Here is a 22,384-nt window from a genome sequence, read left to right as displayed (position 1 = left end):
AGTACCATCATATTATAATCGTTGTAAGCAGTAAAAGACATTTTTCTTACACAAGAGACAAACTAAAAGCATACAGTAAAGCCATAAGAAGCACACACGTAATATGCATACAAATTCCAAATTGAAATTGAATAGCAGGATATTAATCAAGAGATGAACAAAACATGTTTCAAGCCTATAAAATAAGCACAAGTTAATCAGACACAAAATTGGATGCTATTGAAGTACTATTAATACTGAAAGAATATCGTCACCTTTGCAATGAAGGTTTCAGAGTCCATGTCACTGCCATCCTCTAAGTAAACTCCTTCATCTGACTTTGATGAGAGGAAGTCAGAAGTGGTCTGCCCAAATTCATTAGGAGAGTCTTTATTCTGAAAATCCCTCTGTGAATTGAACTGGTCATTTACCTGCTCACTGTCAAATTCAGAATTCAATAAACCATTACCGCAACTAGAACCATTAGAATATGACGATTCCTATTCTGGATAAACTGGTAACTGCAGTGCCAAGACAGAGGCTTCATTCAGCCCATTATAGCCATCACCCTGTGGATTGAATTCTGCAAGTTGTCGAGTTTCTGCCTCAACAGAATTGTCGACAATATTTTCTGCAACATGATCTCCAGAATCAGAAATCGAATGGTCTGTTGCTTGAACTTCAGAGGCCAAAACAGTATTTTCTGCAACCTGAGTCCTATTAGAAACCAAATCTTCTTTTTCTGCAACATGATTTCTAGTAGTATCTTCTGCAATATGACTTCTTTTAGAAGTCAAATTTTGACAAGATAGATCACCATCATTAGTGGAAACACCAAGCTTCTTATCCTATTTTCTTTTAGTAGAAACAACACCAAGCATCTTCTTCTCCCATTTTCTTTCAAGGCGACACACAACAAAATTGGAAAGCTACGCTAACCAACCAGAAAATCAAAACGGGTGAAAGGTGAAAAATTACCTCGCTAATGATCATTGATAAAAGTTCAAAGCCTAAGCAAATGGCATATACGGAAGAGCAAAATATGGAGATGTAAATCGGGTCTTGTGTGGCATAGCGGCATGGTAGATGTTTTGCATAATGTAGATTGTTAGGGTTTCATATGGTATGGGTCTTAGAATTTGAGCAGTGGTGTTAGAATTTCTTATGGCATGGACCCTTGAATTTTAGGGCTCCAAGAAGAGAATTTTTAGAGGTATGAAGAAGAAGAAGGATATCGCCAGAGAGATGAGGCGGCTGGCCATGGATTTAGGAGTTAGGCAATTTTATGTTTATGTTGATTTAGGGTTTTTTGCTTTTCCTTTTATATTGTTGTTTTCTATATTAATTTAATTTGATAATTTCAACATGTTCAACACAAACTAATTTATGAATTTGGCCCGGTGGTTTGTTGGTTGAACATAAAGCACTTTAGTTTTGGGTCTTAGGTTCAAGTCGCAACTAAAACAAAAATAGATTTTTTTTTTGTTTCTAATACCTTAGTGTCGACGATCTCTGATGTTTAATCTACAAACACCATAGAATTAGTAATTAGTGACACTTGTTTGTTAAACACGGAAAATAACCCAAATATATGTAATTACTAATACTTTTTAGAAAAGTTTCATAAGACAAGTATCAGTAAAAGCTATTTTTCTAGTAGTGATAACACATCTAAATTTATCAAAAACAACTTTATAACCTTTGTCACACAATTGACTAATGCTAATCAAATTGTGTTTCAAATTTCCAACCACACATACATTTTCAATTAGGGTTGACGAAACTTTACCGACATTACCAATTCCGAGAATATTTCCCTTTGAATTGTCTCCAAAGGAAGCATCTCCACCATTTTTTATTTTAGTGAAACTTGAAAACCATGCATAGTTTTTCGGTCAAATGCCTTGAACAACCACTGTCCAGGTACCATATATTTTTCTTCTTCTTCCAGCCCTACAGAGAAATTCTCAAGTCTTAGGTACCCAAAATGTTTTGGGTCCTTGAGTGTTAGCAATGGTTCCTTTTGGAATCCAAATACATTTCACACCATAATATGCATTTTTTTCACTGAACATCTATTTTTCATACGACCATCTTGATTACAATAATGACATACAACTTGATTGTTAATAGATGTATTCTTCACAAAGTAGTTCTTATAATACTTTTGTTTCAAATTAGGCTTATAGCCAAGTCCTCCTATATCAAACACACATTTTTGTGAATTAAGTAAGTGATAACTCTAGGAAATGAGAGTTATTACATCAATTCTAAACTTGAATCAAGATCATTTAGAGAGCAAATAAGGTGTTTTTATTACTTTTTGGTTACCCTTTGCATAAACATTCATTTTAGTTGGATCATTTAAATCAAGTAATTTGTGCTAAAAACAGGTGTATAATTGTAGGTTTTAAATTCATGAGGGGATGCAGAGACATTAGATGAGCAAGAGGAGGAAAGAAGATGGCCACAAAAGAAGAATAGCACAATCGGGAATAATGCAGTGTTGTTGCGAGTGTTAGAGCAACCAGTGCTGCAGCAATCTGGGAGCAATGCGGGAGAAAGCTTAAAGCGCGGGTCAGCCATAAAATAGCGATCTGCATGTTTCCTAATTTAAACGCATGCGAGCTCATGGGCTTTGGTGTTTACCCTAATTTGCAATATAAAAGGAGGCGTGCATCACATAGAAGGGCGACAAGGAATTATCATAAAAAATAATTACAAAGGCAAGAAGAAGAAGAAGAAGATCAAGATTTAGGAGTGTTGTTCGGCATCATTAAAGAACTGGGCAGGATCATTAGTCTTTTACCGTGCTCAACTTATATTATCTTTCTTCCTTTAATTGTTTGGATATATTCTATGATCAGTATATTTATGTTTACTTTTCCCATTCAGAATATGAACTAAATTTACTTGTAGTTGAGTGACAAATAATCCAATGGGTTCTTGACTGTTCTTATATATTGTTATGGTATTGCTGTAGCATTATACTCTAGTAGTTTTTATGAATACAACTGTTATTTCGGTTGACCACCCATTTAATAGTTTCAGTTAAGATAGAGCAGCAAAAGGGCATGTCTTAGCGGACATTATTAGAGTATTACTTGTTCTTAAGTCGAGTTTCTTGGATTATGTTATCTTGAATCCCATAAGGGCAATACTTGAAGTTAGGATTTGTGACACTTTAGACATAAGTGTTTACCTTGTAGGGTAAAGAGATTAAAGGTTATTATGTCATACCATAAATATATGAGCAACTGGTCATTGTTAGTAGATTTAAAGGTATGAGATTTCCAACATGCGATAGCTGAGGATGCAAATTTATTCTGCCCAGTGCTGCAGCACTTATTGTAACTACTAATGTTAATTTGGTAAACAACAGTCACCCCATTAGGAGAGTTTGATCATTCAACTACTATATTCTCAATTGAATCTTAAACACATTTAACTTAGTTGATTTCAGTAAAAAACTCTCTTGCTTAGTTTTTCTTTCAATTATTAATTACGATAGAGTTATTTGACAATTGTTTGTTTCGGTCTTAGTTGATTTACGCTATTGTGATTGCTTTAGCATTTTGAGCAACATCAATCCCTGTGGAGACGATCTTGAATACTCATCACTTTATTACTTGTTGTGTATACTTGCACATTGGCATTGATAGTAATTGATTATAAAAATCAACTAACAAGGTTTTGGCACCGTTGCCGGTGATTGATTGTTTATTTTTGAAGTGTGAAGTAAATCGTGATAGCACCAAATTTAGCTTGATTCATTCTATTGATTGGCCGATCAGTACGTGTATGCGCAAGGACAGATTTGTGGTATTCCAATTCGATCCTGAGATTGAAAGAACTATCAGGAGATTGCGAAGAGAACAAAGAAATTCAAAGACTGTTTCAGGCATGAATAATTTGCAGGATGAGGGAAATTTGAACCCTCACGGGCCTTTACAACTAGCCAACATTCAAGAAGAGCAGAATGAACATGCTAACGGGAGACAGCCAGGCAATAACAATATTATTTACATGGCTGATGACAGAGACAGAGCTATATGAGATTATGCTGTGCTAACTCCACAAGTTGTGCCTCCTGGCATCATTAGACATGAAGTAGACGCTGTAAATTTTGAGTTACAACCAGTGATGTTTCAAATGTTACAAACAGTGGGACAATTCAATGGATTACCTAATGAAGATCCTCGTCTCCATCTTAAATTGTTCTTGGAAGTAAGTGATTCTTTTAAGATTGCTGGAGCAACACAAGATGCCTTAAGGCTGAGGCTATTTCCTTACTCCTTAAGAGATCGAGCAAGGGCATGGTTAAATTCATTACCATCTGATTCCATCACTACATGGACTGAATTGGCTAATAAATTCCTAATGAAATATTTTCCACCGACAAAGAATGCAAAATTACGAAATGAAATTACTTCCTTCCATTAACTTGAAGATGAGAGTTTGTACAAGGCTTGGGAAAGGTTCAAGAAATTGTTCAGAAGGTGTCCTCATCATGGTATTCTTTATTGCATTCAATTGGAAACTTTCTACAATGGATTGAATCCGAGAACAAGGTTAATGGTGGATGCTTCAGTAAATGGAGCTCTGTTATCTAAATCATACACTGAAGCTTATGAAATTTTGGAAAGAATTGCCAATAATAACTACCAGTGGCCTTCAGCCAGGCAACCAGCAGCAAGAGGATCAGCAGGGGTACATAGCATTGATGCAATTACAGCCTTATTAGCTCAAGTAACCTCATTGACTAACATGGTAAAAGCCATGACAGCTGCTCCAGCAACAGTAAAGCAAGTTACTAAATTTTCTTGTGTCTACTGTGGTGAAGAACATGATTTTGATAATTGTCCTGGAAATCCAGCCTCAGTAAACTATGTGGGTAACTTCAATCGACAACCTCAAAACAACCCATATTCAAATGCTTACAACCCAGGCTGGAAACAACACCCAAATTTATCATGGAGCAGTCAAAATCGAAATGCTCCAGCATTGAATGGACTAAGTAGAAATACATAACCACCTGGTTTTCATCAGCAAAGTCAAGGGCAAAAGCATATCAGTCAGGATCCAATCACTTCACTGGAAGCACTGATCAAGGAGTATATTGCAAAGAATGAAGCAATTGTGCAAAGTCAAGTTGTGTCCTTGAGAAAGCTTGAGAACCAAATGGGAGCTACAGCAATGAGCAGCAGAACTCAAGGAAGCCTACCTAGCAAGACAGAAGACCCTAGGAGAGAGAGCAAAGAACACTGCAAAGTAATTAGTTTGAGATTTGGAAAGAATGTTGATATCCCAGTTGAGGTGACAAAAAATGGGATGAAATGCAATTCAGCTCAAAAACCAACTCAAAAGAGAAGCATGTTACAACAAACTCCCCATCAAGACACTGATTTAAGGGGCCAAACTACAGCAACTGCAGAAGAAATTCAACCAGATCATGCTGAAAAGGAAATTGTAACACCAGTAGCCACAACCTACACCAGCCTAAACAAACATAGTTTGGTACCTCCTGAATCTCCTGAATCTAACCAGCAGTTTAGACATCCACCACCATTCCCTCAAAGGTTCCAGAAGCAAAAATAAGACAAGCAATTCAGTAAATTCCTGGAAGTGTTGAAGTAACTCACATAAATATACCTTTTGTGGAAGCTTTGGAGCAAATGCCAAATTATGTGAAATTTCTAAAAGATATATTGGCACGAAAAAAAAGGCTGGGAGAGTTTGAAACTGTTGCTTTAACACAGGAAAGCAGTCATATCCTCCAAAGTAAAATTCCCACAAAATTAAAAGATCCAGGGAGTTTTACAATACCTTGCTCTATAGTGACTAGGTATGCTGACAGAGCACTTTGTGACTTGGGAGCTAGTTTTAATTTGATGCCATTATCTGTATTTAAGCAGCTGGGAGTAGGGGAGTGTAGACCAACAACAGTCACTCTGCAATTAGCTGATAGATCTCATGCATACCTTGAAGGAAAGATAGAGGATGTACTGGTGAAGGTTGACAAATTCATTTTTCCAGTGGATTTCATTGTGCTAGACTTTGAAACTGACAAAGCGGTACCCATTATACTTGGAAGACCTTTTCTAGTAACTAGAAAAACTCTGATAGATGTGCAGAAATAAGAGCTCACCATGAGAGTGAATGATCAGCAAGTCACATTTAATGTACTAGAGGCTATGATGAACCCTGATGAAACAGAAGATTGTAATTTCCTAAGTGTAGTGGATCTTGTTGTAGCAGACAGAATGGACAGATGTTTCAGTAATGTACTTAACAAAGTCACCACCTTTGAGGATATTGAAGAGGAAGATGTTGTAGCAATCCAAACAAATTGGATGGGCAAACAACAATTTGATAGGCACAACATGTTTATTGAACACCTGAATCTTTCAGACAAGGAAGTAAAAACAACTTTACCATATATTGAATCACCTCCTAGTTTTGAATTAAAACTGTTACCTTCACATTTGAAGTATACTTATCTTGGTCAAACAACACATTCCCTATAATCATTTCTTCTACTTTGGATGCAGGTCAAGAATAAATCCTAGTAGATTTGCTGGGAAAATACAGAAGAGCAATTGGATGGACCATGGCAGATATAAAGGGGATAAACTCATCCATATGTATGCATAAAATCCTGTTAGAAGATTGTTCCAGTAATTTGGTGGAGCACCAGAGAAGGCTGAATCCTATTATGAAAGAAGTGGTGAAGAAGGAAATCATCAAATGGTTAGATGCTGGAATCATATACCCAATATCAGACAATTAATGGATAAGCCCAGTTCAATGTGTTCCAAAGAAAGGATGGATAACAGTAATGGCAAATGAGAATAATGAACTTATTCTTACAAGGACAGTGACTAGATGGAGAGTGTGTATGGATTACAGGAAGCTCAACAAAGCCACAAGGAAAGACCATTTCCCACTTCTATTCATAGATCATATTCTGGACAAACTTGCTGGAAAACAATACTATTGTTTCTTAGATGGGTGTTCAGGCTACAACCAGATTGCTATAGCTCCAGAGGATCAAGAGAAGACTACATGTACTTGTCATTATAGAACATTTACTTTCAGAAGAATTCCATTTGGACTATGCAATGCTCCAGTAACTTTTCAGAGATGCATGATGTCTATATTTTCTGATATGGTAGAGCAGACTTTGGAAGTTTTCATGGATAATTTCTCAGGTTTTGGAGAAACATACAGTGATTGTTTACACAACTTGGAAGAAGTTCTTAAAAGATGTGAGATGACCAACTTAGTACTCAATTGGGAGAAGTGTCATTTCATGGTGCAAGAAGGAATAGTGCTGGGTCACAAGATATACAAGGATGATATTGAGGTAAACAAAGCCAAGATAGAGGTAATAGATAAATTGCCACCTCCAACTTCAGTAAAGGGTATTAGGAGTTTTTTGGGTTATGCTAGATTCTACAGAAGATTCATTAAGAACTTTTCCAAAGTAGTTAAGCCTCTGTGTTCATTACTGGAGCATGACAAACCATTTCACTTTGACAAAGAGTGCCTTCAAGCATTTGGAGAATTAAAGAAAGCTCTTAACACTGCTCTAGTAGTTATATCTCCAAATTAGAATTTACCATTTGAATTGATGTGTGATGCTAGTGATCATTCTGTGGGAGCAGTATTAGGGCAAAGAAAGGATAAGGTTTTCCATTCCATATACTATGCAAGCAAAACTTTCACTCCAACTCAAATCAATTACACCACTACAGAGAAAGAGTTGCTGGCAGTAACTATTTACACAGACCATGCAGCCATCAAATATTTAATTTCAAAGAAGGATGCCAAACCAAGATTAATCATATAGATCTTATTGCTTCAAGAATTTGATCTGGAAATTAAAGATAGAAAGGGGATTGAAAATCAAGTGGCAGACCACTTGTCATGGTTGGAAGCAGACACTAGTACATTGACAAGGAAGGGTATCACTGAAACTTTTCCTGATGAACAGCTGTTGGTAGTACAGCAAGCACAGATACTGCAGCAGTCAGAATCTCCATGGTATGCAGACTTTGCTAACTATTTAGTAAGTGGGTTGCTACCACTTGAGCTGAAGTTTCAAGAGAAAAAGAAATTTCTTTATAATGTTAGAAATTACCAATGGGATGACCCACATTTATATAAGTTATGCTCAGACCAAGTAATACGAAGATGTACTACAGAAGGAGAAATTCCCCATATACTGAAGTTATGTCATGCTGCAGCATATGGAGGACATTTTGGTGGTCACAGAACAGCTGCTAAAGTACTGAAATCAGATTATTAGTGGCTAACTATTTTTAAAGATGCTTATGAATTTGTTAAATGTTGTGACATGTGTCAAAGGACAAGGAACATAACTAGCAGAGATGAGATGCCATTGACTAATATACTGGAAGTGGAAGTTTTTTATGTCTGGAGAATATATTTCATGGGACCTTTTCCCCCATCATTTGGAAACTTATATATCCTTGTTGCTATGGATTATGTCTCCAAATGGGTAGAAGCTGCAACATTACCTACCAATGATGCTAAAACAGTGGTAGCTTTTCTGCAGAAAAATATTTTTTCCAGATTTGGCACTTCTAGAGCAATTATTAGTGACGAGGGAACACATTTTTGCAACAAAGTATTTGCTGCAACAATGGTAAAATATGGAGTTAAACACAAGGTAGCTACTTCATATCACCCACAATCTAATGGTCAGGCTAAAGTGTCCAATAGAGAGATTAAAAAGATCTTAGAAAAAGTGGTGAACCCAACAAGGAAGGATTGATCTTTACACTTACATAATTCTCTATGGGCTTACAGAACAGCATACAAAACTCCACTCGGCATGTCCCCTTACCGAATTGTTTATGGAAAGGCTTGTCATTTGCCACTAGAGCTAGAGCATAAAGCACATTGTGCACTTAAGAAATTAAATTGGGATATGCATGCTGCAGCAGAGCAAAGGAAACTTCAACTTTGTGAGCTTGATGAATTAAGGTTGTTTGCAAATGAAAATACAAGAATCTATAAAGAGAGGACAAAACAATGGCACGAAAAGCATATTCAGCACAGGAAATTCAACCCTGGTCAATTAGTGTTGCTCCACAATACAAGACTAAGATTATTTCTGGGAAAGCTCAAGTCACGATGGTCTGGCCCGTTTAAGCTGCTCAAAGTTTATCCTCATGGAGCTGTTGATCTTTTAGATGAATAAACAGGTCAAGAATTCAAGGTTAATTGACACAGGGTTAAGCACTACATACATCCAGCGGCAGATTGTTCAAATGAGGTATTACTCCTTAAAGAACCCAGCTATTGAGCAATGAAAGAGGGTCAGGCTGAAGGACCTTAAATCAAGCGCTTCATGGGAGGTAGCCCATTGAGGAGATAGCCACTTCAAACCAATTTTGATATCCTTTGGTTTTGTAGACAACTCTTCCTCTTTACCATTTTATTTAATCTTTTTTTATCATGATTAACCATTTATTTTTATCCTTTTACATTATTGCATTCTTTATTTTCGCTTTAATTCGATCTATTTATTTCTTTTAATAATTTTAGACTTAATTTTAGTTTGAAGTAAGTGTGACAATTGAATTCCATATTGACAAGTGAGAGTGTATGGTGGCAGAGTTCAGAGGCAAACCACGTGTCAGAAGCTTTAGTGTGGAGTATGTATCCGTTGTTAGAATAAGCGAATGGATGCTGCAGCAACTAATTTTACCGTTACAGTAAATTAAAAGCTGGAGCCTTTCACTTACCGTTGGAGATGAAATCGTGATAGATGGACACATGGATATGGATAGAAATTGCGGAAACAAATCTCCGAAATTAAAACTTTAATTTCATTGGCCGATCATTTTGGGATATGCACATTTAATTCAAAATATTTTATTCCCTCAATTATCTCCAGTCACCGTATTTATCTCCAATTAAAAGTCCACTATAAAAAGGAGTCACTGTGCTTGGTGCTCTACGCCACTATTCCCCATCTCCTTCGCAAATCCAACTCTCATAATTCTTAACCTCTTCTTCTCTTTTTACTCTCACGAACAGTAGCTTCAATTTGTTACTGCTACAGCAATGCCGAGATATAAGAAAACAACAAGCCGCCTCAAAGATCCGTCACGATTCCAGAGCTACCACGCCGAAGAAAAATATGAAGAATTCACAGAGCCGCGTAAGATTCTGGAAGAAAAATGGTTTCAATTTCCAGACCAACTTACTGGAATTGTGCAAATAATTCATAATGTTGTAGCAAAGCGAGGATGGCTGGAGTTTTGCAACCACCCTCGCGATCTTGTGCTGCCTCTAGTCAAAGAATTTTACGCCAATTTGGTAAGCCCTGATCAGTACAACATTTGGGGTAAGAAACACACTTGTTCCATTAGACTCTCATGTTATCAATGCTTTTTTATAATTTACCTGCTGAAATTACTTGTGAGTATGCTAAGTTGCGTGATAAGTTAACCCCGAAAAAGTGGACCACTATTTTCACAACTCTTACCATCGAAGGGGCATCATGGGCTAACGAGGAAGGGCGTGTAGTTAATATGATAGATTTGAAACGTATTGCTAAGGTGTGGGTAAAATTTGTTAAATCTAGGCTTATGCCAACCACTCACACTACTATGGTTTCGCAAGAAAGGTTGGTTTTGTTGTATGTCATCGTTCGAGGGCTTCCCATAGATGTGGGTAGCATCATTGCTAAATAAATCTGGGATTATGTTGTAAAGACTCACCGAACTACTGCCTAGCTATTTCCTTCACTCATCACCAGTATTTGTATAGTTTTCAGTGTTCGTCTTGACGCCAAAGATGAACATGTAAAAAATGATGGTGCCTTTACGGCATGGACCATTGAGCGAGTTGCTGGTGAGAGTGCTGGAACAACCACTGAACCAACTATTGTAACAGGAGCAAGACGAGCTAGTGGCTTAGAACAGACTATCCAGGCACTCAGCTCCAGTATAACTCAATGTGTGGAAGCTCAGCAGAGGGAAAATGGTTGGTTTTGGAGTTATCTGTAGCACCTGGACAACCAACTACACCAATTTGCTCCGTACATGAAACGCATTCATCAAAACTTCCTTGATGCACTGCTTCAGCAGTTTACTTTTGACACCCACACCATAGATGCTCCAACAGAGGCTAGTGCAGAAGCCACTGCCAAAGAGGAACCAGCAAAAGATGCTGCAGCCGAACCACAAGCAGAGGAAGAATCAGAAGACGCTGAACCATCTGACCAACCTGAGGAAGAAGGTGACAAGTCTGAGACTGATAGCTCACCTACAGAAAAATAGGATAACTCAGAGAAAGACCGTGAGGAACCAACCATCCCAACCCAGCCCAAAACCAGAAAAAAGCACATTATTCAAGAAGAGGATGAGGAAGACCTTGAAGATAAGCCGTCTATTCCAGTCCTTGCGGGCAAGAGAAAGGACAAGGGTAAAGCAAAAATGGCAACACCTCCAGCCTCTAAAGACGAGATGAAGAAAGTCGATGCTGAGCTGGCTGCTGCAGCAGCCAGAGCTATGCCTACACCTGAGCAAGCCAAGCAACTACTTGCGGTTATTGCTGCCATCACAGCTGAGGGCCAGGCAGCTGATGCATTGACTCAAAAGCCTCCACAACAAACTCCTAGCCAGCCTATCCACACCAGTCCAAGACAATCCAGCAAACAAAAAGGCAGTATGTCTACAAGTACTACTACAGCAACCCCAGCCACAACTCCTCTCACCATCCCCACAACGAAAAAGACAAAGACATTGCCAGCCATCTCCCCAAAAGCTTCACCAAAGGATAAGCTGCGCAGTGCATCTAAGAAGCGCTGATAGCAACCTGTCATGTGCTGCAGTCCCCACCACAGAGGAGTACTCTTTCTTTACTAGTTCATTAAAAAAAAATTGTTTGTCCATTTGTGTGCTTTTGTTATGTTTGCTTGTGAGGACACATCAACTCTTCAGTTTGGGGGGGTTGTGTTCCCGAATGCATATGTTTATGTTTGTATGCATGTGTTTATGTTTGTGTGGTGTGAAGCTCTATTATATAATATTTGTGTATGGATTTGAAAACCTAATGAAGAGAAATTAAGTGCTATTCAATATATATATGCCAAGTAGAGATAGTTATAGATGAAAGTGAAATTTTGTCCCGACACTTAGACTTTGGTTGAGTTGTATGAGACTGTTAGAGCAAAGCTAAAAGAAGAGAAAAGATCTCAAGTTTGGGGTGGGGGGGGGGGGAAGAAGCAAGTTTGAATAACTGTGATATCTATGGAATACAAGTTGTTCCAATGATTCAAGTTGTTGAGTAACTAGATCTGAGTATGTACCCCATATGCAGACTTGTGTCTAAAGGTAGCGAGAGTTATGAGCAATGTTGTAGTATATATATATATATATAATAAAAATAAAAAAATGAAGAAGAAATTCTCTGTCTAAGGCATTAAGTAGCCAGGTCTGTTCATGAACCCCATGTTCAGCCTTGAGTAAAAGATACTTCTAGATAAGATTACATTACGGTTACTGCTGTAGCAACTCTAATATGGGCATGGTTTGAGTAATTGGGTGTCATCATTACAATTGATTTACATTCACATGAAAGATAAATGTTACAGTGAAGAGGTTAAATATTCCCTAGTTTGTCAATCCTAAAATAATCACAGTTGAGTATGTGAAAGTTATGATTACCCCATTTATGAATGAAGTGTTCTCACTGCTGACATTCATGCAATCCCTTAGTGATGCTATAGCATATCTAGAATTCAACCGAAAGAAGCACACACACGTTATGGACAGAAAGAAGCTTAAGTTTAGGACTAATTTACTATGGTCATCTTACATGATTGAGACTATGATCTGAAGGTGGAAGAATCCTTGCAAAGATTGATAAAAGACCTAAATTTGTGTGAATGATTATTTGTGTGAAGTGTTAGTATTTGTCATTACTTGAGGATAAGTAATAGTTTAAGTTTCGGGGTGTGATACGTCTAGGAAATGAGAGTTATTACATCAATTTTAGACTTGAATCAAGATCATTTAGAGAGCAAATAAGATGTTTTTATTATATTTTGGTTACCTTTTGCATAAACATTCATTTTAGTTGGATATTAATAAGTTTTGCTTAAATCAAGTAATTTGTGCTAAAAACAGGTGCATAATTGTAGGCTTTAAAGTCATGAGGGGATGCAGAGACATTAGATGAGCAAGAGGAGGAAAGAAGATGGCCACAAAAGAATAATAGCACAATCGGGAATAATGCAGTGCTGTTGCGAGTGTTAGAGCAACCGGTGCTGCAGCAATCTGGGAATAATGCGGGAGAAAGCTTAAAGCGCGGGTCAGCCATAAAATAACGATCTGCATGTTTCCTAATTTAAACACATGCGAGCTCATGGGCTTTGGTGTTTACCCTAATTTGCAATATAAAAGGAGGCGTGCATCACATAGAAGGGCGACAAGGAATTATCATAAAAAATAATTACAAAGGCAAGAAGAAGAAGAAGAAGATCAAGATTTAGGAGTGTTGTTCGGCATCATTAAAGAACTGGGCAGGATCATTAGTCTTTTACCGTGCTCAACTTATATTATCTTTCTTCCTTTAATTGTTTGGATGTATTCTATGATCAGTATATTTATGTTTACTTTTCCCATTCAGAATATAAACTAAATTTACTTGTAGTTGAGTGACAAATAATCCAATGGGTTCTTGACTGTTCTTATATGTTGTTATGGTATTGCTGTAGCATTATACTCTAGCAGTTTTTATGAATACAACTGTTATTTCGGTTGACCACCCATTTAATAGTTTCAGTTAAGATAGAGCAGCAAAAGGGTATGTCTTAGCGGACATTATTAGAGTATTACTTGTTCTTAAGTCGAGTTTCTTGGATTAGGTTATCTTGAATCCCATAAGGGCAATACTTGAAGTTAAGATTTGTGACACTCTAGACATAAGTGTTTACCTTGTAGGGTAGAAAGATTAAAGGTTATTATGTCGTACCATAAATATATAAGCAACTGGTCATTGTTAGTAGATTTAAAGGTATGAGATTTCCAACATGCGATAACTGAGGATGCAAATTTATTCTGCCCAGTGCTGCAGCACTTATTGTAACTACTAATGTTAATTTGGTAAACAACAGTCACCCCATTAGGAGAGTTTGATCATTCAACTACTATATTCTCAATTGAATCTTAAACACATTTAACTTAGTTTATTTCAGTAAAAAATTATCTTACTTAGTTTTTCTTTCAATTATTAATTACGATAGAGTTATTTGACAATTGTTTGTTTCGGTTTTAGTTGATTTGCGCTATTGTGATTGCTTTAGCATTTTGAGCAACATCAATCCCTGTGGAGACGATCTTGAATACTCATCACTTTATTACTTGTTGTGTATACTTGCACATTGGCATTGATAGTAATTGATTATAAAAACCAACCAACAATAAGTTATCCAACATCTTTTGCCAATTTGTAAATTTTAAGACAATATCACTAAGTTCAATATTTTTTTTCTTGAGCATTTCATTTTCCTTTTTCAAATCATCTATATGTGGTTCTAGATGCTCATGTGAAGTACTTGGTTTCTCATTTGATAATGCAACTCTATTATGCAAAGTTTTATTTTCTAATTCTACGTATGCAATCTTTGCACTTAGAAATTCATTTTCATTTGTGAGGTTTACAAATTTCTTGAAATACTAACTAGGCAACCCAAGAGGGGGGTGAATTGGGTTTTTACAACTTAAGCTAAACAAACCACACAACAATTTAATCTATTGTCTTAATTGAATAAAATAATAATAATAAATTTAATAAAGTACAATAATAAAAGAGTAAAGGAAGAAAGAGCAAACACAATGATTTTTACGTGGTTCAACACTCCCCTCCTATGTCTATGCCTCAAGCAAACCAAACTTGAGGATTTCACTATCCAAGCCTCTCAAGGCTTCAAATGCTTACAATTGACTTCCAAGGTGTCACTATCCAAGCCTCCCAAGGCTTCAAATGCTTACAATTGACTCCTAAAGCTTCAAATGCATACAATTGACTTCTAAGGCTTCAAATGCTTGCAATTGACTTCCAAGGTATCAATAATTTGAGCTTTTAAAAACTTAATCATTCTTAATCTTGTTCGCTATCATCAAAATCAACATTATAGATACATATATGCTAACATTTCTTTTTAAGACATGCATTCTTTTTATCAATTCTTTTTAAGACATCTATATAATCTAAATGGAAAATCAAAGAACATAAAGCAGTAAATGTTGGTATGTCCAAATAAAAGTATAAGAGACTACTGAGGTGGTCAGGATGGTGGTGATGGATGTGAAAATGGATTTAGAATGCCAAAGTGCTCAAAGAGGAGGTGTTGTCCATAAATGAGTTATTGATGCTGTTGTGAGAGGCGCTGGTGCTCCTCATGAATGTGCTGCTGAAAGTCAGTCTGCTGCACAGAAAGTGTCCTCACCTCATCCATAAGTTGCTGAAGAGAAATTTCGTCAGAGGCAAGAGGCTTTAAAGGTGGTAAAGCAGATGTAGAGGCAGACACTTGAGGAACTCGACGTCTACGCTAGCCTCGAAATGGAAGCAAAAAATCAGGAAGTTGATCAGTAAGGACTACATCATTAAGTGGTCGATCATCACTCAAAGCAAGAAAAGTGTACTTATTGTCAATGAATTTTACCCAAGCTCCATTACGCCACTCAAATCCTAAGGCACATACAGCTTCATCCCCGATACTCTTAGAAGGTTTACAAGATGGTTCATTAGTAGGTACTCTAAAATGTTTAAGGATCCGGGTGATAAAATGATCATATGGAAGAGAACAGGTAATCAATTTAGGTATAGAAAGCATAGCTTGGATAATTGTGTACCCCAAGTTAACGGGACGATGTCTAAGGATGTAATCAATCAAAGCAACATCCATGTGGGAAATCTCGTCCAAATGCCCTGACCTAGGAAGCACAATGGTATGAATAAAACGAAGTAAGATCCAAGTTTGGAGACATAGACATTGAGTGAGGAAATGAATGTTACAAATTTCATCAGAAAAATTAATATGCCGGTATATATTTCTAACGGCGTTAACATGAACATAATGACCAATATCGGGAGATTTTCTAGTAGAAAATATTTCTAGGCTAAAATCGGAGGTTCCTAGGATAGAATTTAATTCCGAAACATCAAAATCAATCAAAACTCCTCCAACATTGGTGATTACTCAGATTTTTTTTCTTCTCAGAAATATCCATATTCGAGTAAAATACTTTCACTAAGTCGGGATACACATTCTCCTCAATCACAAGAGCATTAATCCAACCAACTTTTCTAATAATTGAAACAAATTTCTATTACTAATACTGAAAAATGAAAAATGTAGAGAGTACCTCACGGGTCATGAAATTTTGGTGAAATCGCTTGACTAAACCCTTGTTCGGAAAGTGCTAAAATTCAAAGTTGGACTAATTGGAAGTGTCCCCTGCTTGCCGTGGCCGTTTGGCTTGTTGAACATGTTCTTTCCATTTTCCTCTAACCGACCTTGAACTAGACATGATAATGTTGAGTGATTTAAAGATAAATGAAGAAATAAAAAGGAAGATAATGAGGTTTAAAAGGGATATTGACGTTTAAATCGGTTGGAAATTTGTAACACCCCAAATCTAACACGTGTGGAGCACGTGAAGAAGGAGGTTACTCACAAATCATAATCTATACTCATAAGTTTCAAACTGAAATACCTCCAATCTTATTCAAACAAAAAAAATTTACAAATTCAAATGTCTAATACTAAATAATCTCTCCCGAGGACATAAAAATAATAACAAAAGTCTCAAACTCCAAATTACACATTCATAATAGAAGTAACTAAATAGAAACACAAGTCTATTTCTCCTCTAATCAACTTGATTTTATCAATAGTAATCTGTATTAATTCTGGACCCAAAAGTTTTCTTTCACCAACTTCATCCCAGCAGATTGGGAACCTACACTTTCTTCCATATAATGCCTCAAATGGTGCCATGCCAATACTCGAATGGAAGCTATTGTTATAAGCAAATTCAATCAACATTAGGTGCTCTTCCCAACCATCACTCAAGTCTAGTACACAAGCTCGAAGCATATCCTCAAGGGTTTGAATAGTCCTTTCGGATTGTCCATCTGTCTGTGGATGGAAACCAGTGCTAAATCTCAATTTCGTCCCTAACTCTTTATGTAAGCTAGCCCAAAATCTTGAAGTGAACAGTGGATCTCTATCAGACACTATTGACACTGGAACTCCATGAAGCCTCACTATCTCCTTAATGAACAACTTAGCTAGTTGCCCTACATTGTCTGTACTCTTCCATGCCAAGAAATGAGCTGATTTCGTCAATCGATCAACAATTACCCAAATGCAATCACATCCCCTCCTAGAACGAGGTAATCCAGAAACGAAATCCATTGTTATGTGTTCCCATTTCCACTGAGGAATAGGAAGCGTTTGTAAAGTTCCTGCTGGCCTTTGATGTTCAATCTTTACTTCTTATTTTCAATTGATGGTAGCCAGATCGTAAATCAATTTTAGAGAATATCGCTGCACCTCATAATTGATCAAAGAGGTCATCAATTCGAGGAAGAGGGTATTTATTCTTGACAGTAACTATATTCAACTGCCGGTAGTCAATACACAACCTCATTGAACCATCTTTCTTCTTTACGAACAAAACGGGAGCACCCCAAGGCGACACACTAGGACGGATGAAACCCTTATCTAGTAACTCTTGTAGCTGGACCTTTAGTTCTTTTAACTGAATGGGTGCCATCCGATATGGCGCCCTGGATGTAGGTGTAGTGCCGAGGACTAATTCTATAGTAAACTCAACCTCTCGATCTAGGGGTAGTCCAGAAAGATCTTCAGGAAATACATCAATAAGCTCCCTTACAATAGGTATGTCTTCAAGGCACGCCCCATCGGGATGGTCAGCAACTATATACGCTAAAAATCCTTCACGCCCCTTTTTCAGCATTTTCATTACCTTAACCATAGAAATCAAAGCTTTATGACTCTTATGATTTCCTTGAAAATGAAATTCTTCCTCGCCAGGTAGGCGAAAAATAATTTCCTTAGCAAAACAATCTATTGAAACATGGTAAGGTCCTAACCAATCCATCCTCAAAATCAAATCAAAATCGTGCATCTCTAAAGGTAGGAGATCTACAAGGAATTCTCTATCACACAATCTGATCACACATGACTTATAGACATGATCTATTAACTGGCAATCCCCCATAGAGGTACTAATTGTCACGTGAACATCCAGTGGTGTGATAGGTACATTAGCATAACGGGCAAACACACAAGATATAAATGAATGTGAAGCACCAGGATCAAAAAGAACTTTGGTTTCTCTAGAGAATAAGGACAATGTACCTGATACTACATCATTGGACACCTCAGCATCTTTTTCTGTTAGTGCAAAAACACGCCCTTGCACCCTCGGTTTCTTCCTCTACCCTTCGTTAGTCGGAGTATTTGTAGTCTCGCTACGTCTCTTTGGGCAATCCATAATCCCATGCCCAGATTCTCCACAAGCAAAACAAGCTCCAGTTTTCCAATGGCATTCACCAGGGTGCCTCCTTTCACAATGTCGACAAATGGGGTAGTTCCTCCGAGCAATGTCATCAGGAACACCCTTGTTATCCCATTTGTTACCTCCACCATTATACTTCTGGGAGTGAGGGCCCTGCCTATAAGAGCTTCCATTTTGCGGTCCACCTTGTCGATTCTTCTTATTTCTCTGATCCCTTGTAACTTGAGCTTCAAGAATATCCTTCTCCGTAAGAATTGCTCGATCCACCAAATCGGCATAATTGTTAATCTTAAGGATGGTCAATCGCCTTTAATGTTAGGACGTAACCCTTCCAGGAACTTTCTACACTTACTACCCTCATTAGCAACCAAGGTAGGAGCAAAACGAGAGAGGGCAGTAAATTGTTCCTCATACTCCGCAACAGACTTTGTTCCTTGAGTCAACCTTAGGAAATCAGCCTCCATCTGATGTTGAACTGGTTTGGGAAAATACTTTTCATGAAAAGCCTCCAGAAATAACTCCCAAGTAATGGGTGCATCTTGCAAGCCAACCCTTACGAGACAAGATTTGGCATCCCACCAATGGTCTGCCTCACCCTGAAGGACAAATGAGGCTAATATTACTCTTTGATCATCATTACAACCCATAGCCACAATTATCTTCTCCATCTGTTTTAGCTATGCCTCTGCAACCATGGGATCGGCAGTCCCCTGAAAGGTAGGTGGTCCCAATTTCTTAAATCGTTCTAAGTTCACCATTACCCCATGATCTCTTGCGCCACCTTGCCTTTCAACTGGCACATTCTCTTGTGCCCCAACTCTGCCTCTAGCCATATCTTGAATTAACTTACTTTGTTGTTCCATCAATCTAAGCATTGCGCGCATCATAGGATTTCCTTCGTTAGCCATCTCGTGCAAGGTTGGGTTAGCGTCGTCAGCGATACCTAAAACATCTCTCGAGTTAGAGGCATGCCTAGCACCTCCCCTACGTGACATCTTTTGACTATACACGGAGAATAAATAAATAATTAAAAAGGGTAAATAATTCATAGCTAAAGGTCGTGCAAGCGCGCAGAGTACTGAATAAGTAGTATAACTAAGATCTTTGACAAAAACTCCTCCTAAGATAAATTGTTTGGTCCTGTCAATTTCTGTCCATCCCTTATTCTTAACACTTTTCATACCCATATTGTCCTTCTTCATGTCTACAAAACAAATGTAATCGATTTTATTAGATAATCTAATTAAACCGTAAAAGAAAGTCTACAGAATCCTAACCTAGTGCTCTGATACCACAATTGTAACACCCCAAATCTAACACGTGTGAAGCATGTGAAGAAGGAGGTTACTCACAAATCATAATCTATACTCATAAGTTTCAAACTGAAATACCTCCAATCTTATTCAAACAAAAAAATTACAAATTCAAATGTCTAATACTAATTAGAAAATTATGAAATTAAAACTGGGAATCTTAGACACATATATTAACATACATATAAACTTTCAAAATTTTTCGAGTTCATTTGGTGGTACAAATAGTCTTGTGAATTTGATCACAATACTGGAATCGCAGTTTTCCAGTGTAGTGGTTTCTACCTCCAAAATACGTATAAAATTGAAAACGAAGTCGAATTTAATGAAATAAAATTTAATCAAGAAGCCCTACATGTCTAGTTTCCAGAAATATAAATTTTATAAGAAAATTCGTTCAGAAAATATAGCTTTAAATTCGAGATACTCATGCTGTCCAGAATTATAATGTGCTTAATACGTCAAGGATTGATTAACTAAACTCATAATAAATCAAAACCCTAAGCAAAGCCTAAATATATTCTAAATCATGCAATAAGATCTATAACCTTCTAGAATCGTGCCAATATAAACCCTAGCTAGATAGAGTGATTAGAAATCTGTTGAGAACAGGAAGAATAACTTACCCGTCGCTTTGATTCTCTCATAAACAAAGGTTTGAATCCTAAGATTTGGGTAGGAGCATAAAGAGCAGCAGAGAAGAAGAATAAACGTTGTGAACTTAGGGTTATGGAAGGGGAAAAAGTATGCATTTATAGGGGATCTTAAGAAACCCTATTTAATAAGGAAAAATAACCCTTTTCCAAAATTATCTCATAAATAACCTCTATTTAATTAGTACCCCTTCCTTAATAAGGGTTATAGGCCACCCATAATTCTCAATGAAAGCCCAATTTCCATAATTTAATATGTATGGGAATTTGTGGCATTACAAAATTAGTTTAAGAAGAAGTAATTTAGAGAGAGAAAATTCGGTTGAAAACCTAGGTTAGATTTGGGATCTAGTGATTTAAGTGATGGAAATGAATTTCAAAGATGATTTTGAACACAAAAAGTGATGGGAAATAATTTTTATGAATCAATTTGGTATAAAAATGGATGAAGATGATGAGTGTTAGAGTGAGAATGAGAGGGGAAGGAAACAATTTTACAGAGAGAGAGAGAGAATCGGTTTACCGAATGGAGAGAAGAAGATGAACAATTCTTAAAAAGCCCGAATTCGGCTTACCGGATTGCACTAACCGACTTGTGTCCAAAAAGTGAGAAGTTGAAAATGGTTTACCAGCTGATCGATTATTTCCAGTGAGTGCCAAAAGTAAATTCGGCTTACCGGTTTGCAAAATCCGACTAACTGATTATAATCCAGTGAATGCCGACGCAGATCCAGCTTACCGCTTCAAAGGAACCTGCTGACTGGTTATGGTCTCGAGAGGAAAAATTAAGAAACAATTTACCGATTTTCCTAACCAGCTATCCAGATTGTGGCCCGAGAGTAACCTTTAAGAAAACGGCCTACCGATTTTCTATATCCGGTCATCTGGATCTGGTCCAGTGAGTAACAATAAGAAGAAAACAACTATCTGATTGATTAGAAGCGGTATGCTGGTTTATCCTTAGATATCATTTTACCTCTTATTGAATATTGGTTAACCCTTAGAATTGTATTGTATACATCAATTTATTTTTTGGCTTAAAACTTAATTGATTTTAAACCATTTTGTGATTGAAACCTTTCAATAAGCCTTTTAATGCATGAAACATAAGTGTATATATGATCAAACATATGAAATTACTCATATCAAACAATGATGCCAAAAAAAATATTATAAATTAAGATGCAACATTCATCATTCGAAGCTCATGTTTAATCTTTATAAACTGCTCTTTACTAAGGGGTTTTGTAAAGATATCTGTAAGTTGATTTTTAGTACAAATAAATTTAATCACAACATCTCCTTTTTTAATATGATCTCTTAGAAAATGATGTCTAATCTCTATATGTTTAGTCCTAGAATGCTGAATTGGATTCTTTGATAGATTGATAGCACTAGTATTGTCACACAAGATAGGTAGTTGATCAAGATTAATACCATAGTTTTTAAGGGTTTGTTTAATCCAAATGGCTTGTGCACAATAACTACATGCGATAATATATTCTGCCTTGGTGGTTGAAAGTGCAACCGAATTTTATTTCTTACTAAACCAAGAGACAAGTGAATAACCTAGGAAGTGACATGTTCCATTAGTACTTTTTCTATCAACCTTATACCCGGCAAAATCGGCATCGAAAGATTGATGGTGCGGATCATATATCGAAAGATTCATTTAACAGCAAGCAAGTGTGACTCTTTAGGACAAGATTGAAATCTTGCTCACAAGCATACACTAAACATAATATCAAGCCTAGTAGCAGTCAAGTACAGTAAGGATTCGATCATACCTCGATATGTCTTGATGTCAACCTCATTACCCTTTTCATCTTTGTCCAGCTTGATG

The 22,384-nt window shown here is 36.9% G+C and overlaps 1 long non-coding RNA gene and 1 other non-coding gene across 2 annotated transcripts in view; one reads left to right on the top strand and one right to left on the bottom strand.

Annotated features, from left to right (window-relative positions):
* Window positions 1–22,384, top strand: part of LOC112496231 (uncharacterized) — a 54,147-nt gene that overhangs the window by 21,523 nt on the left and 10,240 nt on the right. The window lies entirely within an intron of this gene.
* LOC127901547 (small nucleolar RNA R71) lies at window positions 4,389–4,496 on the bottom strand. The gene has a single exon (XR_008053787.1). It is a non-coding gene; the product is annotated as a small nucleolar RNA R71 (small nucleolar RNA).

This window comes from Citrus sinensis, chromosome 3 (assembly GCF_022201045.2).
Source record: "Citrus sinensis cultivar Valencia sweet orange chromosome 3, DVS_A1.0, whole genome shotgun sequence".
NCBI lineage: Eukaryota > Viridiplantae > Streptophyta > Magnoliopsida > Sapindales > Rutaceae > Citrus > Citrus sinensis.
The sequence above is the reverse complement of the archived record's forward strand: the minus strand, read 5'-3'. Positions and strand labels throughout refer to the sequence as shown.